This window comes from Microcaecilia unicolor, chromosome 2 (assembly GCF_901765095.1).
Source record: "Microcaecilia unicolor chromosome 2, aMicUni1.1, whole genome shotgun sequence".
Lineage (NCBI taxonomy): Eukaryota > Metazoa > Chordata > Amphibia > Gymnophiona > Siphonopidae > Microcaecilia > Microcaecilia unicolor.
The window spans coordinates 157,142,171-157,160,390 of record NC_044032.1 but is presented as its reverse complement, the minus strand read 5'-3'; the positions used below and the strand labels follow the sequence as shown (position 1 = coordinate 157,160,390).

The 18,220-nt window shown below is 51.4% G+C and overlaps 14 non-coding genes across 14 annotated transcripts; all 14 read right to left on the bottom strand.

Annotated features, from left to right (window-relative positions):
* Nucleotides 1-7,205: 7,205 nt before the first annotated feature.
* On the bottom strand, nucleotides 7,206-7,277 carry TRNAP-UGG. The gene has a single exon. It is a non-coding gene; the product is annotated as a tRNA-Pro (tRNA).
* Nucleotides 7,278-7,540: 263 nt separating this feature from the next.
* On the bottom strand, nucleotides 7,541-7,612 carry TRNAM-CAU. The gene has a single exon. It is a non-coding gene; the product is annotated as a tRNA-Met (tRNA).
* A 1,284-nt stretch (nucleotides 7,613-8,896) lies between these two features.
* Nucleotides 8,897-8,968, bottom strand: TRNAP-UGG. Its single transcript has one exon. It is a non-coding gene; the product is annotated as a tRNA-Pro (tRNA).
* Nucleotides 8,969-9,231: 263 nt separating this feature from the next.
* Nucleotides 9,232-9,303, bottom strand: TRNAM-CAU. The gene has a single exon. It is a non-coding gene; the product is annotated as a tRNA-Met (tRNA).
* Nucleotides 9,304-10,587: 1,284 nt separating this feature from the next.
* On the bottom strand, nucleotides 10,588-10,659 carry TRNAP-UGG. The gene has a single exon. It is a non-coding gene; the product is annotated as a tRNA-Pro (tRNA).
* A 263-nt stretch (nucleotides 10,660-10,922) lies between these two features.
* Nucleotides 10,923-10,994, bottom strand: TRNAM-CAU. The gene has a single exon. It is a non-coding gene; the product is annotated as a tRNA-Met (tRNA).
* A 1,284-nt stretch (nucleotides 10,995-12,278) lies between these two features.
* TRNAP-UGG lies at nucleotides 12,279-12,350 on the bottom strand. Its single transcript has one exon. It is a non-coding gene; the product is annotated as a tRNA-Pro (tRNA).
* A 263-nt stretch (nucleotides 12,351-12,613) lies between these two features.
* Nucleotides 12,614-12,685, bottom strand: TRNAM-CAU. The gene has a single exon. It is a non-coding gene; the product is annotated as a tRNA-Met (tRNA).
* A 1,284-nt stretch (nucleotides 12,686-13,969) lies between these two features.
* On the bottom strand, nucleotides 13,970-14,041 carry TRNAP-UGG. The gene has a single exon. It is a non-coding gene; the product is annotated as a tRNA-Pro (tRNA).
* A 263-nt stretch (nucleotides 14,042-14,304) lies between these two features.
* TRNAM-CAU lies at nucleotides 14,305-14,376 on the bottom strand. The gene has a single exon. It is a non-coding gene; the product is annotated as a tRNA-Met (tRNA).
* A 1,284-nt stretch (nucleotides 14,377-15,660) lies between these two features.
* TRNAP-UGG lies at nucleotides 15,661-15,732 on the bottom strand. The gene has a single exon. It is a non-coding gene; the product is annotated as a tRNA-Pro (tRNA).
* A 263-nt stretch (nucleotides 15,733-15,995) lies between these two features.
* TRNAM-CAU lies at nucleotides 15,996-16,067 on the bottom strand. Its single transcript has one exon. It is a non-coding gene; the product is annotated as a tRNA-Met (tRNA).
* Nucleotides 16,068-17,351: 1,284 nt separating this feature from the next.
* On the bottom strand, nucleotides 17,352-17,423 carry TRNAP-UGG. The gene has a single exon. It is a non-coding gene; the product is annotated as a tRNA-Pro (tRNA).
* Nucleotides 17,424-17,686: 263 nt separating this feature from the next.
* On the bottom strand, nucleotides 17,687-17,758 carry TRNAM-CAU. The gene has a single exon. It is a non-coding gene; the product is annotated as a tRNA-Met (tRNA).
* Between the last annotated feature and the right edge of the window lie 462 nt (nucleotides 17,759-18,220).

Here is an 18,220-nt window from a genome sequence, read left to right as displayed (position 1 = left end):
GGGCGAAGGCAGGCATCAGCTTTCTTCTTGCCCGTGCAGCGCCTTCAGACAGAGGAGAGAGGCGCTGCACGGGCCCGGTAAGAGGGAGGGGGGCCCGATGGAGGAGGGGAATGGCGGTGACGACCCCAAGAGGGGACGGGGCACAGGGCGGAGGATGTCGGGAGGCGGAGCTGAGGGGAGACAGAGTAGTGAGGAAGGGAGGGGGGCCGGGGCTGCTAAAGGTACGTTTGCTTTTCTTCTTGCTTTTTAATTTAGAATGCAGGGGGAAGTGGGGCGGGGGGAACGGCGACCACGGGTGGGGGGGGGGGGCAAGGACGGCCATACAGGACGCTCCTGACCAGCGCCTTTGCCCCCTCCCGACCCTTTTTTTTTATTTTTGTTTTGATTTGGGAGCCATGTGCTTGTGATTTGACTTTGTTTTGACTGTTTGTGGCATGCGCAGAGCAGCTAACATAACGCTTGGCTGCTCTGCGCATGATTTGGGGGCCGATTAACGATGTGTATTGTGATTCTTTGATACATTGTACGTTTCAATACCGATCTCAGCATGTGTGACTTTTTTTTTTGGTGCATTTTTTGTTATTTTAAAATCGTTAGGGACTTTAACGATTTAGATTTTTTTACGTTTGGTTGCTGCATCTGCCTCTTAGTGCCAAGGTTTTGGGCACCTAACTTGTAGTGCCTTTTAGAGATATGCCCCCTTACTGCCTTTATAGCTCCATCCTAAACCCAGTACTACCTTCCCCCTCTTCCCCAGCTAGAGCCAAGCAATCTCCCATTTTCCCCACATATATGGCTTTTGCTAGGCCTAGGCCACCTACCTCACTGACCTTTATTTTCGCAGATCATTGACATTGACACTTCAGTTTCTTGCAGCCCTGTGATGTCATAAATTGTATCCCCAAAGCCAGGAAGTAAGGATTAATTCATTATAAAGCTGGTAGCACTTATTTCCACTGGAGTCTTGCAGAGGTGTGACATGTACACTAGTGCTTACATTGATACCTTGCCAGTCAATAACAGACAGATACTACTTTGTGGGATCCATGTAAACCATGTACATAGATACTATAGTATATTTATACTTGTCACGATTGTGACTGTTTTCCTTGGCTGTGCTTGCCTTGCCTTCTGGTGGCCGGAGCCGGTGGCTACCGTGGACTGTCTTGCTGTCTCCCTATACATTCCAGACTTTCTTTCCGGTCCGGTCCGGTCCGGATATTTTAGCCCTCCAGACTTGGTTTGAAGTTTGGCAGCTAGCCTCACCCTTAGCTGCCTTGAGATTGCTGCAGCTGAACCTCAGCTGCTGAGGGGCTTATTAGCCACCTGGAAACTTTCTGCTTTGCCTTTGCAACTCCAAAGGTCCAGGTTGGTGTTTGTGCAGTTAGCAATTCTGCCTTGTCTTATTTCTTAGTTAGTGTTCCTAGTCTGTGTTTCTTGCCTGTTTGAGTCTCCTGAATCCTGTCCTGAATGCAGCCCTGATTGCTCCTTCCCTGTCTGCTTTTGGCTTCCTTTCTCTTTTGCCTTTTGTTTGTGTACCTTGTATCCTGCCTATTTGAGACCCTGTATCTTCTATCCTGTTCTAGCCAAGCTTGTGTTTGTATCCTGACTGTTTGAGACCTTGTATCTTCTATACTGTTCTAATCAAGCTTGTGTATGTATCCCTGTCTGTTTGAGACCCTGTATCTTGAATCCTGTTCTAGCCAAGCTTGTGTATGTATTTCTGTCTGTTTGAGACCCTGTAACTTGAATTCTGTTCTAGCCAAGCTTGTGTATGTATCCCTGTCTGTTTGCGACCCTGTATCTTGAATCCTGTCCTAGCCAAGCTTGTGTATGTATTTCTGTCTGTTTGAGATCCTGTTCTAGCCAAGCTTGTGTATGTATTTCTGTCTGTTTGAGACCCTGTATCTTGAATCCTGTCCTAGCCAAGCTTGTGTATGTATTTCTATCTGTTTGAGATCCTGTTCTAGCCAAGCTTGTGTATGTATTTCTATCTGTTTGAGACCCTGTATCTTGAACCCTGTCTAGTCTAGCTTGTTTCTCCTCTTGGTCCAGTAATTCCTGCCGGCTGCCCGCACCTAGGGGCTCAACCCCTAGGGAACGGCGGTCAAGCGCAGGTGAAGTCCTGTTCCAGTCACACTAGTTCCTGAATCCTGCTTGTGTTTCCTGATTCTGGTCCTTGCCAAGCCAAGACCATTCTGGTTCTGCTTATTCCTGCCTCGCTTGCCTACAGCTTCTACTCCAGTCCTGTTGGTCCAGTCCTGGTTGGAGGGTTTTGCCTGCTGCTGCTGCCACTCCTCGTCAGCAGCCCAAGGGCTCACGATTCCAGACTACCCTGGAGAACCTGACAATATTTCAATATTGATTATATGTTAAGTTGCAATTAGTGGGGAGGTTATCAGAATGGGCTGCTGTTAAGACGGGTTATTTTACCACAAGTCATGCAATTTAGCACAGGGTCTTACTGCATAAAATGGGACCCTGTACTACAATAACCCAACTTGTGGTAAAATAACCCAGCTTAACACTAGCCTCTTAGTGTTGTCTCTTGAAGATACCCACCCAGTAGACTATTTTGGGATAAAGTTTAGACTAATACCCATTAAAATATAACTGCACAATTACCCATGCTATGTATTTTAGAGGACTGGAAAGGGTCACTTATTTTACTGAATTATTTTTTTACTCTTTATTTCCTTGGGATATCAATAGAAATCAAATAAAATAAAACATGGAAAAGAAAATAAGATGATACCTTTTTTATTGGACATAACTTAATACATTTCTTGATTAGCTTTCGAAGGTTGCCCTTCTTCGTCAGATCGGAAATAAGCAAATGTGTTGGCAGATAGTATATATAAGAGAAACATCAAAGCATCACTTTGACAGTCTGACAGAGTGGGAGGGTGGGGGTATGCATGGGGACATCAAAGCATTTCATTGATATTCTAACAGGATGGGTGTTGGTAGGTGACAGGAGGGTAAAATTTTCTTGGGATAGAAATAATAGTGCAAAATGACTGGGTTCACAGAGAGGATAAAACACTCTATTCTTCTTCCTACTGAAGGACTTGAGCATTTTTGTGGTGTATTAATATGTGACGTGTGTGTTTCTGTGGACCCTGAAGCATGTAATGGCATGTTAAAAATAAGTAGTAATTTTCTAGTTGTGCCTTTGATAAAAGCAATCATTGATGCCTGGGGCCTGCTGCTTCAAGGCAATCTGGAAATATCACAAAAATAAATTGGGCGCTGCTTGCTACTGCCAGGTTATTCAACTGAAAGACACCTCTGAGTTCATATGCAGCTTATCTTGTTCCTTTCTGCTGGTCAGTGCTGATGTTATTAGCAGGGAAGGGAAATACGAAGGATTTGATGCAAATAATTGCTTTCATTATTGGATAAAACATGGCACCTGTGTATTTTATTTTAATTATCTTTTTGTTATTGTTTTAAAATCTGTTTCAGAGAAAATCATAAGGGGTGATATAATGTTTGCATATGCAGATGATCCATTACATTCTAAAGCCGTATCTCTCTCCTGTGTGCTTCAAAATTAAAATATCTTAACTCTCGGTTAGTCAAGGAAATCTGACATGGTGATGACAAATCAAATTTCCTTCTTCAACAAGAAAACTTCCCATCCTTGTGGCATATTGTAGAAATCTCAAACTAAATGTTGACAAATAGCAGGTGAAGAAATTAAATAATTCTTAACTTACAGTCATGATGTAAAGGTGTATTTTTACTTCATAATGGCTTACATGAACAAACGAAGAGGTAGAATATGTAAAAAAAAAGTCAGGAAGCACCTGGGGAAGAAATCCCATTCATCACACATTAGTAATACCTATTGATTGACTAAAGAGGGTACTTTTGGATGCTGTAATACATGATTTCTCAAGCCAAACCTGGAGGACCCCATAACTCGTCTAGATTTTAGGATATCTACAATGAAAATAGATAAAGCATACAGATCTATTTCATCCATATTCATTATAGATATCCTGAAAACCTGTCTGGCTAGGGGTTACAACAGCAGGAGCTAGAGAATCATGGCTCTAGGGGATCATAATCCATATCCTTCGGGTTCTGGACTATTGTTGTGATAAGTCAGCCTGATGAGCAGTAAAGCGGAGAAAAATGGGAATCCACCCCCATAATAGAAATGAAGGACTTTCGCACTTCAGCCTAACATGCTTCCATGATAAATTAAAGGAGCAAGTTGAGGGGGGAAGGGGTAAATCATCCAGGTTTTACCAGAGCGTCCCAACCGGCAAGCCGAGGCACCTGCAATCTCGACCTGACGTTCGGTTAGCCGGTCCGCCGTCAAAGGCTAAGTGCTCAGGAAAAGGCGAGGCGGTCAGCCCACCGCCTTCCTCCTGATTGCTCTTTGTCTTTAGGCTTCGGAGCTAGGAAGTTCTCCTTCTAGCCTTAAACGCTGAGGAAAAGAACGAGTTCGAGCCACCCACCTGCTGTATTCTCATCTTCCCGTTGGCTTCAACTCTTCCTCCCCTAGGGGGGCTGAAACCCGGGGCGGATCGCCGCCCGGGAGCAGCGCCCCCCCGGAACAGCGCGACACCCCCCCCTGGAGAAAGAACCCTCGATCCCCTGGCGAAAGAACCCCCCCCGGGTGCACGCCACTGGGGGGGGGGGGGTGCCGCGCGCCTGCTGGCTCTTCGTTGTCAAGCTCCCTCTGCCACGGAACAGGAAGTAACCTGTTCCGTGGCAAAGGGAGCATGAAAACGAAGAGCCGACAGGCGCATGGCACCCCCCCAGTGGCGTGCAACCGGGGCGGACTGCCCCCACTGCCCCCCCTTGGTACGCCACAGGGGTAAGGGGGCGTTGGGCCGTCTCCCTGAGGCTGGAGTTCGTTAAGGAGAAGTTTCCTTCCTTCCTCTCACACCCCAGTCCCCATCCTGACACACTCGGTTTTCCTTTTCACTTTTCTACACCCTTCCTGGATTCTAGGTGCCATACGTTTGCCTACATCCTCCAGGTTTTACCAGAGCTTCCTGTAGGGGTATTTCACTGTGATCTAGCCTAAGCTGGTCTTGGCCTATACAAGCCTATGACATCTTGGTATAATAAGATGGCTGCTGCAACATCTCTGTGTCAGCAAGATCCAGCTTCAGCTTGTGGAAAATCACTGACAGGCTTGCTAAGCCAAGGACAGTCTGTGTTCTAAACACCCCCTTCTATCACCCTGAGAACGGAGTAGGGAGGCAGACATGGCTCCAGAAGTTACCATTCTCTAAGGTCATGGAACAAAGAACTCTTCTTGCCCATGTACTGAACTGGACAAGATCATGATCGGTTCGTACCGTCACCTGACCGAGAGGTACGGGGAAAGCGGGAACAGAAGTAAGTTAGTGAGTCGGAGACCCTTGGAAGAGGGGCAACTGGTAAGAGGACCTGAGAAATCCAGCAAGGCAAGGGGGAGCCAAAGACTTTGTATGATACCAACCTCGTGACCTGCATCCTGGTGCAAATACCTGTGGCAGAGATATTGGCTCTGATAACCAAAGGAGTGACGGGAACCTACGTGTGCTGATAAAGACCTGCACTACATAAGACACAGACAGCTAAAATAGTGTCTGGGGAGATTCTGCTCCGGTCTTATCTGAAGCCGTCATCAGGACAGTGTGGTAAGATCACAGTGATATATTTCCTGGTCTGGGGTTAGGCAGTGGTTTTATCTAAGCACGACTGGTTTATGTCAGCTCTTGGTCAGGGACAGCTGCTAATGTGTATTTTGCATAAGATGTGATAAGTTTCATAAGGATTATTAGGTTATCATTTGTACTGTTCTAATCATTACCGTACTTAGTCTCAGGATAATCAGAGTGTAGTTTAGACAATATATTTTCGGTAGTGATCATATCAGTAAGGGATATTTTTATTGCATAAGCTAGTGCAGAGTATTTCTATTTTCTTATCCATAATAAAGCTAATATATATATATCTATCTATCAGCTGTGTCTTTCTTTTTCACTCTACACACTAACACCTGGAGAGGTGCCAGAAGCAAGATTCCTGTATCTCACCCTAGACAGAGCTAGTGAGTCTGTTAGGCAGACTTATGCATTAGGGAATCTTGGTATTAGTAATCTGTGGGTACCTGTTACCCTAAGTATTATTTATCTCACCCTACAGTCCCAACTGGCAAGCCAAGGCACCTGCAATCTCGGCCTGACGTTCGGTTAGCCGGTCCGCCGTCAAAGGCTAAGTGCTCAGGAAAGGGCGAGGCGGTCAGCCCACCGCCTTCCTCCTGATTGCTCTTTGTCTTTAGGCTTCGGAGCTGGCAAGTTCTCCTTCCGGCCTTAAACGCCGAGGAAAAGAACGCGTTCGAGCCACCCACCTGCTGCCTTCTCATCTTCCCGTTGGCTTCAACTCTCCCTCCCCTCTGGGTATCGGTCTTCCTGTTTTCTCCGCTCCGCTTAGAGTGTTTCCTTCTTTCCGTTTTCAGCCTGGCTTTCCGGACGGGCGCATATCTTCCCGTGTCTGAGTGCTTTCCTTCCCGCCCGATTGCCCCCGCCGCCTTCCCCGATGATCTCACCGGTCCTCCTCCTTCCACGAGTGTCAGCACGGCTAGTGTAGTCTTCTCGCTTTTGCGCTGAGGAAGAAAGGGGTCTTCCTCCTCTTGTAGAAGCCAGCTCGTGAAGATGACTAAAATGGTGAGTGGTCTTTGTCTTAAAGCGTACGGGGGCAGACTTAAAAATCCGAACATGTATACTTTGGAAGAAAAGCGGCAGAGGGGAGATACGATAGAGATGTTTAATTACCTACGTGGCATAAGCGCACAGGAGGCGCGTCTCTTTGAGTTGAAGGGAAGCTCTGGAATGAGGGGGCATAGGAAGAAGGTGAAAGGGGACAGACTCAGAAGTGAGCCGAGGAAAAACGTTTTGACGGAAAGAGTGGTGAATCTATGGAACTGACTCCCGCAGGAGGTGGTGGAGACTAAACCTGTGTTTGGGACCAGTACGTAGGATCCCTCAGGGAGTGCAAGGCGTGGATGGGCAGACTGGATAGGCCTCGGGGTCTTTATCTGCCTTCATTCGCTAGGTTTTTGTATGAGTTTTTTGCAGTGCCGCGCTGTTCCGTTTTGTCGCACTCTTGTCTGTCTTTTCTGACAAAAGAGCAAAAGGCTTGACTAGTACCCAGCTACAGCCCTCCTCCAGCTGAAAGCCGCCCTGCAAAGGAAGGGGCTCGTCTGGGAGTTGAACCCAGGACCTCTCACACCCAAAGCGAGAATCATGCCCCTAGACCAACGAGCCACAGGGCTGCTGTGCTGCATTCTGGGGAGTGTGGTGATGGAAGCAGCTCACTGGCCTACAGTTTCTGGCCTTTACAGAGGGAAAAAACCCTGTGTGCTTGATAAAATGGGACAAGTGATTAAAAGCCGCAGGGCTGCTGTGCTGGGCTGTGGGGAGCGTGGCGATGGAAGCAGCTCATTGGCCTATAGTTTCTGGGATTTATAGAGGGAAACCCTGTGTGCTTGATAAAATGGGATAAGTGGTTAAAAGCAACAGGCTCACTGTAGCAGAGGATGGTTTCGATCCATCGACCTCTGGGTTATGGGCCCAGCACGCTCCCGCTGCGCCACTCTGCTCCCTGGCTGCTGACTGTCCTGCCTCACTGACTCTCTGCCGTCCGCAGGGCACACGGGTAAGGGGGCGTAGGGCCTCCTCCCTGAGGCTGGAGTTCGTTAAGGAGAAGTTTCCTTCCTTCCTCTCACAACCCAGGCCCCAAGCTGACACACTGGGTTTTCCTTTTCACTTTCCTACACCCTTCCTGGATTCTAGGTGCCATACGTTTGCCTACGTCCTCCAGGTTTTACCAAAGCGTCCCAACCGGCAAGCCGAGGCACCTGCAATCTCGGCCTGACGTTCGGTTAGCCGGTCCGCCGTCAAAGGCTAAGTGCTCAGGAAAGGGCGAGGCGGTCAGCCCACCGCCTTCCTCCTGATTGCTCTTTGTCTTTAGGCTTCGGAGCTGGCAAGTTCTCCTTCCGGCCTTAAACGCCGAGGAAAAGAACGCGTTCGAGCCAACCACCTGCTGTCTTCTCATCTTCCCGTTGGCTTCAACTCTCCCTCCCCTCTGGGTATCGGTCTTCCTGTTTTCTCCGCTCCGCTTAGAGTGTTTCCTTCTTTCCGTTTTCAGCCTGGCTTTCCGGACGGGCGCATATCTTCCCGTGTCTGAGTGCTTTCCTTCCCGCCCGATTGCCCCCGCCGCCTTCCCCGATGATCTCACCGGTCCTCCTCCTTCCACGAGTGTCAGCACGGCTAGTGTAGTCTTCTCGCTTTTGCGCTGAGGAAGAAAGGGGTCTTCCTCCTCTTGTAGAAGCCAGCTCGTGAAGATGACTAAAATGGTGAGTGGTCTTTGTCTTAAAGCGTACGGGGGCAGACTTAAAAATCCGAACATGTATACTTTGGAAGAAAAGCGGCAGAGGGGAGATACGATAGAGATGTTTAATTACCTACGTGGCATAAGCGCACAGGAGGCGCGTCTCTTTGAGTTGAAGGGAAGCTCTGGAATGAGGGGGCATAGGAAGAAGGTGAAAGGGGACAGACTCAGAAGTGAGCCGAGGAAAAACGTTTTGACGGAAAGAGTGGTGAATCTATGGAACTGACTCCCGCAGGAGGTGGTGGAGACTAAACCTGTGTTTGGGACCAGTACGTAGGATCCCTCAGGGAGTGCAAGGCGTGGATGGGCAGACTGGATAGGCCTCGGGGTCTTTATCTGCCTTCATTCGCTAGGTTTTTGTATGAGTTTTTTGCAGTGCCGCGCTGTTCCCTTTTGTCGCACTCTTGTCTGTCTTTTCTGACAAAAGAGCAAAAGGCTTGACTAGTACCCAGCTACAGCCCTCCTCCAGCTGAAAGCCGCCCTGCAAAGGAAGGGGCTCGTCTGGGAGTTGAACCCAGGACCTCTCACACCCAAAGCGAGAATCATGCCCCTAGACCAACGAGCCACAGGGCTGCTGTGCTGCATTCTGGGGAGTGTGGTGATGGAAGCAGCTCACTGGCCTACAGTTTCTGGCCTTTACAGAGGGAAAAAACCCTGTGTGCTTGATAAAATGGGACAAGTGATTAAAAGCCGCAGGGCTGCTGTGCTGGGCTGTGGGGAGCGTGGCGATGGAAGCAGCTCATTGGCCTATAGTTTCTGGGATTTATAGAGGGAAACCCTGTGTGCTTGATAAAATGGGATAAGTGGTTAAAAGCAACAGGCTCACTGTAGCAGAGGATGGTTTCGATCCATCGACCTCTGGGTTATGGGCCCAGCACGCTCCCGCTGCGCCACTCTGCTCCCTGGCTGCTGACTGTCCTGCCTCACTGACTCTCTGCCGTCCGCAGGGCACACGGGTAAGGGGGCGTAGGGCCTCCTCCCTGAGGCTGGAGTTCGTTAAGGAGAAGTTTCCTTCCTTCCTCTCACAACCCAGGCCCCAAGCTGACACACTGGGTTTTCCTTTTCACTTTCCTACACCCTTCCTGGATTCTAGGTGCCATACGTTTGCCTACGTCCTCCAGGTTTTACCAAAGCGTCCCAACCGGCAAGCCGAGGCACCTGCAATCTCGGCCTGACGTTCGGTTAGCCGGTCCGCCGTCAAAGGCTAAGTGCTCAGGAAAGGGCGAGGCGGTCAGCCCACCGCCTTCCTCCTGATTGCTCTTTGTCTTTAGGCTTCGGAGCTGGCAAGTTCTCCTTCCGGCCTTAAACGCCGAGGAAAAGAACGCGTTCGAGCCAACCACCTGCTGTCTTCTCATCTTCCCGTTGGCTTCAACTCTCCCTCCCCTCTGGGTATCGGTCTTCCTGTTTTCTCCGCTCCGCTTAGAGTGTTTCCTTCTTTCCGTTTTCAGCCTGGCTTTCCGGACGGGCGCATATCTTCCCGTGTCTGAGTGCTTTCCTTCCCGCCCGATTGCCCCCGCCGCCTTCCCCGATGATCTCACCGGTCCTCCTCCTTCCACGAGTGTCAGCACGGCTAGTGTAGTCTTCTCGCTTTTGCGCTGAGGAAGAAAGGGGTCTTCCTCCTCTTGTAGAAGCCAGCTCGTGAAGATGACTAAAATGGTGAGTGGTCTTTGTCTTAAAGCGTACGGGGGCAGACTTAAAAATCCGAACATGTATACTTTGGAAGAAAAGCGGCAGAGGGGAGATACGATAGAGATGTTTAATTACCTACGTGGCATAAGCGCACAGGAGGCGCGTCTCTTTGAGTTGAAGGGAAGCTCTGGAATGAGGGGGCATAGGAAGAAGGTGAAAGGGGACAGACTCAGAAGTGAGCCGAGGAAAAACGTTTTGACGGAAAGAGTGGTGAATCTATGGAACTGACTCCCGCAGGAGGTGGTGGAGACTAAACCTGTGTTTGGGACCAGTACGTAGGATCCCTCAGGGAGTGCAAGGCGTGGATGGGCAGACTGGATAGGCCTCGGGGTCTTTATCTGCCTTCATTCGCTAGGTTTTTGTATGAGTTTTTTGCAGTGCCGCGCTGTTCCCTTTTGTCGCACTCTTGTCTGTCTTTTCTGACAAAAGAGCAAAAGGCTTGACTAGTACCCAGCTACAGCCCTCCTCCAGCTGAAAGCCGCCCTGCAAAGGAAGGGGCTCGTCTGGGAGTTGAACCCAGGACCTCTCACACCCAAAGCGAGAATCATGCCCCTAGACCAACGAGCCACAGGGCTGCTGTGCTGCATTCTGGGGAGTGTGGTGATGGAAGCAGCTCACTGGCCTACAGTTTCTGGCCTTTACAGAGGGAAAAAACCCTGTGTGCTTGATAAAATGGGACAAGTGATTAAAAGCCGCAGGGCTGCTGTGCTGGGCTGTGGGGAGCGTGGCGATGGAAGCAGCTCATTGGCCTATAGTTTCTGGGATTTATAGAGGGAAACCCTGTGTGCTTGATAAAATGGGATAAGTGGTTAAAAGCAACAGGCTCACTGTAGCAGAGGATGGTTTCGATCCATCGACCTCTGGGTTATGGGCCCAGCACGCTCCCGCTGCGCCACTCTGCTCCCTGGCTGCTGACTGTCCTGCCTCACTGACTCTCTGCCGTCCGCAGGGCACACGGGTAAGGGGGCGTAGGGCCTCCTCCCTGAGGCTGGAGTTCGTTAAGGAGAAGTTTCCTTCCTTCCTCTCACAACCCAGGCCCCAAGCTGACACACTGGGTTTTCCTTTTCACTTTCCTACACCCTTCCTGGATTCTAGGTGCCATACGTTTGCCTACGTCCTCCAGGTTTTACCAAAGCGTCCCAACCGGCAAGCCGAGGCACCTGCAATCTCGGCCTGACGTTCGGTTAGCCGGTCCGCCGTCAAAGGCTAAGTGCTCAGGAAAGGGCGAGGCGGTCAGCCCACCGCCTTCCTCCTGATTGCTCTTTGTCTTTAGGCTTCGGAGCTGGCAAGTTCTCCTTCCGGCCTTAAACGCCGAGGAAAAGAACGCGTTCGAGCCAACCACCTGCTGTCTTCTCATCTTCCCGTTGGCTTCAACTCTCCCTCCCCTCTGGGTATCGGTCTTCCTGTTTTCTCCGCTCCGCTTAGAGTGTTTCCTTCTTTCCGTTTTCAGCCTGGCTTTCCGGACGGGCGCATATCTTCCCGTGTCTGAGTGCTTTCCTTCCCGCCCGATTGCCCCCGCCGCCTTCCCCGATGATCTCACCGGTCCTCCTCCTTCCACGAGTGTCAGCACGGCTAGTGTAGTCTTCTCGCTTTTGCGCTGAGGAAGAAAGGGGTCTTCCTCCTCTTGTAGAAGCCAGCTCGTGAAGATGACTAAAATGGTGAGTGGTCTTTGTCTTAAAGCGTACGGGGGCAGACTTAAAAATCCGAACATGTATACTTTGGAAGAAAAGCGGCAGAGGGGAGATACGATAGAGATGTTTAATTACCTACGTGGCATAAGCGCACAGGAGGCGCGTCTCTTTGAGTTGAAGGGAAGCTCTGGAATGAGGGGGCATAGGAAGAAGGTGAAAGGGGACAGACTCAGAAGTGAGCCGAGGAAAAACGTTTTGACGGAAAGAGTGGTGAATCTATGGAACTGACTCCCGCAGGAGGTGGTGGAGACTAAACCTGTGTTTGGGACCAGTACGTAGGATCCCTCAGGGAGTGCAAGGCGTGGATGGGCAGACTGGATAGGCCTCGGGGTCTTTATCTGCCTTCATTCGCTAGGTTTTTGTATGAGTTTTTTGCAGTGCCGCGCTGTTCCGTTTTGTCGCACTCTTGTCTGTCTTTTCTGACAAAAGAGCAAAAGGCTTGACTAGTACCCAGCTACAGCCCTCCTCCAGCTGAAAGCCGCCCTGCAAAGGAAGGGGCTCGTCTGGGAGTTGAACCCAGGACCTCTCACACCCAAAGCGAGAATCATGCCCCTAGACCAACGAGCCACAGGGCTGCTGTGCTGCATTCTGGGGAGTGTGGTGATGGAAGCAGCTCACTGGCCTACAGTTTCTGGCCTTTACAGAGGGAAAAAACCCTGTGTGCTTGATAAAATGGGACAAGTGATTAAAAGCCGCAGGGCTGCTGTGCTGGGCTGTGGGGAGCGTGGCGATGGAAGCAGCTCATTGGCCTATAGTTTCTGGGATTTATAGAGGGAAACCCTGTGTGCTTGATAAAATGGGATAAGTGGTTAAAAGCAACAGGCTCACTGTAGCAGAGGATGGTTTCGATCCATCGACCTCTGGGTTATGGGCCCAGCACGCTCCCGCTGCGCCACTCTGCTCCCTGGCTGCTGACTGTCCTGCCTCACTGACTCTCTGCCGTCCGCAGGGCACACGGGTAAGGGGGCGTAGGGCCTCCTCCCTGAGGCTGGAGTTCGTTAAGGAGAAGTTTCCTTCCTTCCTCTCACAACCCAGGCCCCAAGCTGACACACTGGGTTTTCCTTTTCACTTTCCTACACCCTTCCTGGATTCTAGGTGCCATACGTTTGCCTACGTCCTCCAGGTTTTACCAAAGCGTCCCAACCGGCAAGCCGAGGCACCTGCAATCTCGGCCTGACGTTCGGTTAGCCGGTCCGCCGTCAAAGGCTAAGTGCTCAGGAAAGGGCGAGGCGGTCAGCCCACCGCCTTCCTCCTGATTGCTCTTTGTCTTTAGGCTTCGGAGCTGGCAAGTTCTCCTTCCGGCCTTAAACGCCGAGGAAAAGAACGCGTTCGAGCCAACCACCTGCTGTCTTCTCATCTTCCCGTTGGCTTCAACTCTCCCTCCCCTCTGGGTATCGGTCTTCCTGTTTTCTCCGCTCCGCTTAGAGTGTTTCCTTCTTTCCGTTTTCAGCCTGGCTTTCCGGACGGGCGCATATCTTCCCGTGTCTGAGTGCTTTCCTTCCCGCCCGATTGCCCCCGCCGCCTTCCCCGATGATCTCACCGGTCCTCCTCCTTCCACGAGTGTCAGCACGGCTAGTGTAGTCTTCTCGCTTTTGCGCTGAGGAAGAAAGGGGTCTTCCTCCTCTTGTAGAAGCCAGCTCGTGAAGATGACTAAAATGGTGAGTGGTCTTTGTCTTAAAGCGTACGGGGGCAGACTTAAAAATCCGAACATGTATACTTTGGAAGAAAAGCGGCAGAGGGGAGATACGATAGAGATGTTTAATTACCTACGTGGCATAAGCGCACAGGAGGCGCGTCTCTTTGAGTTGAAGGGAAGCTCTGGAATGAGGGGGCATAGGAAGAAGGTGAAAGGGGACAGACTCAGAAGTGAGCCGAGGAAAAACGTTTTGACGGAAAGAGTGGTGAATCTATGGAACTGACTCCCGCAGGAGGTGGTGGAGACTAAACCTGTGTTTGGGACCAGTACGTAGGATCCCTCAGGGAGTGCAAGGCGTGGATGGGCAGACTGGATAGGCCTCGGGGTCTTTATCTGCCTTCATTCGCTAGGTTTTTGTATGAGTTTTTTGCAGTGCCGCGCTGTTCCGTTTTGTCGCACTCTTGTCTGTCTTTTCTGACAAAAGAGCAAAAGGCTTGACTAGTACCCAGCTACAGCCCTCCTCCAGCTGAAAGCCGCCCTGCAAAGGAAGGGGCTCGTCTGGGAGTTGAACCCAGGACCTCTCACACCCAAAGCGAGAATCATGCCCCTAGACCAACGAGCCACAGGGCTGCTGTGCTGCATTCTGGGGAGTGTGGTGATGGAAGCAGCTCACTGGCCTACAGTTTCTGGCCTTTACAGAGGGAAAAAACCCTGTGTGCTTGATAAAATGGGACAAGTGATTAAAAGCCGCAGGGCTGCTGTGCTGGGCTGTGGGGAGCGTGGCGATGGAAGCAGCTCATTGGCCTATAGTTTCTGGGATTTATAGAGGGAAACCCTGTGTGCTTGATAAAATGGGATAAGTGGTTAAAAGCAACAGGCTCACTGTAGCAGAGGATGGTTTCGATCCATCGACCTCTGGGTTATGGGCCCAGCACGCTCCCGCTGCGCCACTCTGCTCCCTGGCTGCTGACTGTCCTGCCTCACTGACTCTCTGCCGTCCGCAGGGCACACGGGTAAGGGGGCGTCAGGCCTCCTCCCTGAGGCTGGAGTTCGTTAAGGAGAAGTTTCCTTCCTTCCTCTCACAACCCAGGCCCCAAGCTGACACACTGGGTTTTCCTTTTCACTTTCCTACACCCTTCCTGGATTCTAGGTGCCATACGTTTGCCTACGTCCTCCAGGTTTTACCAAAGCGTCCCAACCGGCAAGCCGAGGCACCTGCAATCTCGGCCTGACGTTCGGTTAGCCGGTCCGCCGTCAAAGGCTAAGTGCTCAGGAAAGGGCGAGGCGGTCAGCCCACCGCCTTCCTCCTGATTGCTCTTTGTCTTTAGGCTTCGGAGCTGGCAAGTTCTCCTTCCGGCCTTAAACGCCGAGGAAAAGAACGCGTTCGAGCCAACCACCTGCTGTCTTCTCATCTTCCCGTTGGCTTCAACTCTCCCTCCCCTCTGGGTATCGGTCTTCCTGTTTTCTCCGCTCCGCTTAGAGTGTTTCCTTCTTTCCGTTTTCAGCCTGGCTTTCCGGACGGGCGCATATCTTCCCGTGTCTGAGTGCTTTCCTTCCCGCCCGATTGCCCCCGCCGCCTTCCCCGATGATCTCACCGGTCCTCCTCCTTCCACGAGTGTCAGCACGGCTAGTGTAGTCTTCTCGCTTTTGCGCTGAGGAAGAAAGGGGTCTTCCTCCTCTTGTAGAAGCCAGCTCGTGAAGATGACTAAAATGGTGAGTGGTCTTTGTCTTAAAGCGTACGGGGGCAGACTTAAAAATCCGAACATGTATACTTTGGAAGAAAAGCGGCAGAGGGGAGATACGATAGAGATGTTTAATTACCTACGTGGCATAAGCGCACAGGAGGCGCGTCTCTTTGAGTTGAAGGGAAGCTCTGGAATGAGGGGGCATAGGAAGAAGGTGAAAGGGGACAGACTCAGAAGTGAGCCGAGGAAAAACGTTTTGACGGAAAGAGTGGTGAATCTATGGAACTGACTCCCGCAGGAGGTGGTGGAGACTAAACCTGTGTTTGGGACCAGTACGTAGGATCCCTCAGGGAGTGCAAGGCGTGGATGGGCAGACTGGATAGGCCTCGGGGTCTTTATCTGCCTTCATTCGCTAGGTTTTTGTATGAGTTTTTTGCAGTGCCGCGCTGTTCCGTTTTGTCGCACTCTTGTCTGTCTTTTCTGACAAAAGAGCAAAAGGCTTGACTAGTACCCAGCTACAGCCCTCCTCCAGCTGAAAGCCGCCCTGCAAAGGAAGGGGCTCGTCTGGGAGTTGAACCCAGGACCTCTCACACCCAAAGCGAGAATCATGCCCCTAGACCAACGAGCCACAGGGCTGCTGTGCTGCATTCTGGGGAGTGTGGTGATGGAAGCAGCTCACTGGCCTACAGTTTCTGGCCTTTACAGAGGGAAAAAACCCTGTGTGCTTGATAAAATGGGACAAGTGATTAAAAGCCGCAGGGCTGCTGTGCTGGGCTGTGGGGAGCGTGGCGATGGAAGCAGCTCATTGGCCTATAGTTTCTGGGATTTATAGAGGGAAACCCTGTGTGCTTGATAAAATGGGATAAGTGGTTAAAAGCAACAGGCTCACTGTAGCAGAGGATGGTTTCGATCCATCGACCTCTGGGTTATGGGCCCAGCACGCTCCCGCTGCGCCACTCTGCTCCCTGGCTGCTGACTGTCCTGCCTCACTGACTCTCTGCCGTCCGCAGGGCACACGGGTAAGGGGGCGTCGGGCCTCCTCCCTGAGGCTGGAGTTCGTTAAGGAGAAGTTTCCTTCCTTCCTCTCACAACCCAGGCCCCAAGCTGACACACTGGGTTTTCCTTTTCACTTTCCTACACCCTTCCTGGATTCTAGGTGCCATACGTTTGCCTACGTCCTCCAGGTTTTACCAAAGCGTCCCAACCGGCAAGCCGAGGCACCTGCAATCTCGGCCTGACGTTCGGTTAGCCGGTCCGCCGTCAAAGGCTAAGTGCTCAGGAAAGGGCGAGGCGGTCAGCCCACCGCCTTCCTCCTGATTGCTCTTTGTCTTTAGGCTTCGGAGCTGGCAAGTTCTCCTTCCGGCCTTAAACGCCGAGGAAAAGAACGCGTTCGAGCCAACCACCTGCTGTCTTCTCATCTTCCCGTTGGCTTCAACTCTCCCTCCCCTCTGGGTATCGGTCTTCCTGTTTTCTCCGCTCCGCTTAGAGTGTTTCCTTCTTTCCGTTTTCAGCCTGGCTTTCCGGACGGGCGCATATCTTCCCGTGTCTGAGTGCTTTCCTTCCCGCCCGATTGCCCCCGCCGCCTTCCCCGATGATCTCACCGGTCCTCCTCCTTCCACGAGTGTCAGCTCGGCTAGTGTAGTCTTCTCGCTTTTGCGCTGAGGAAGAAAGGGGTCTTCCTCCTCTTGTAGAAGCCAGCTCGTGAAGATGACTAAAATGGTGAGTGGTCTTTGTCTTAAAGCGTACGGGGGCAGACTTAAAAATCCGAACATGTATACTTTGGAAGAAAAGCGGCAGAGGGGAGATACGATAGAGATGTTTAATTACCTACGTGGCATAAGCGCACAGGAGGCGCGTCTCTTTGAGTTGAAGGGAAGCTCTGGAATGAGGGGGCATAGGAAGAAGGTGAAAGGGGACAGACTCAGAAGTGAGCCGAGGAAAAACGTTTTGACGGAAAGAGTGGTGAATCTATGGAACTGACTCCCGCAGGAGGTGGTGGAGACTAAACCTGTGTTTGGGACCAGTACGTAGGATCCCTCAGGGAGTGCAAGGCGTGGATGGGCAGACTGGATAGGCCTCGGGGTCTTTATCTGCCTTCATTCGCTAGGTTTTTGTATGAGTTTTTTGCAGTGCCGCGCTGTTCCCTTTTGTCGCACTCTTGTCTGTCTTTTCTGACAAAAGAGCAAAAGGCTTGACTAGTACCCAGCTACAGCCCTCCTCCAGCTGAAAGCCGCCCTGCAAAGGAAGGGGCTCGTCTGGGAGTTGAACCCAGGACCTCTCACACCCAAAGCGAGAATCATGCCCCTAGACCAACGAGCCACAGGGCTGCTGTGCTGCATTCTGGGGAGTGTGGTGATGGAAGCAGCTCACTGGCCTACAGTTTCTGGCCTTTACAGAGGGAAAAAACCCTGTGTGCTTGATAAAATGGGACAAGTGATTAAAAGCCGCAGGGCTGCTGTGCTGGGCTGTGGGGAGCGTGGCGATGGAAGCAGCTCATTGGCCTATAGTTTCTGGGATTTATAGAGGGAAACCCTGTGTGCTTGATAAAATGGGATAAGTGGTTAAAAGCAACAGGCTCACTGTAGCAGAGGATGGTTTCGATCCATCGACCTCTGGGTTATGGGCCCAGCACGCTCCCGCTGCGCCACTCTGCTCCCTGGCTGCTGACTGTCCTGCCTCACTGACTCTCTGCCGTCCGCAGGGCACACGGGTAAGGGGGCGTAGGGCCTCCTCCCTGAGGCTGGAGTTCGTTAAGGAGAAGTTTCCTTCCTTCCTCTCACAACCCAGGCCCCAAGCTGACACACTGGGTTTTCCTTTTCACTTTCCTACACCCTTCCTGGATTCTAGGTGCCATACGTTTGCCTACGTCCTCCAGGTTTTACCAAAGCGTCCCAACCGGCAAGCCGAGGCACCTGCAATCTCGGCCTGACGTTCGGTTAGCCGGTCCGCCGTCAAAGGCTAAGTGCTCAGGAAAGGGCGAGGCGGTCAGCCCACCGCCTTCCTCCTGATTGCTCTTTGTCTTTAGGCTTCGGAGCTGGCAAGTTCTCCTTCCGGCCTTAAACGCCGAGGAAAAGAACGCGTTCGAGCCACCACCTGCTGGCCTTCTCATCTTCCCG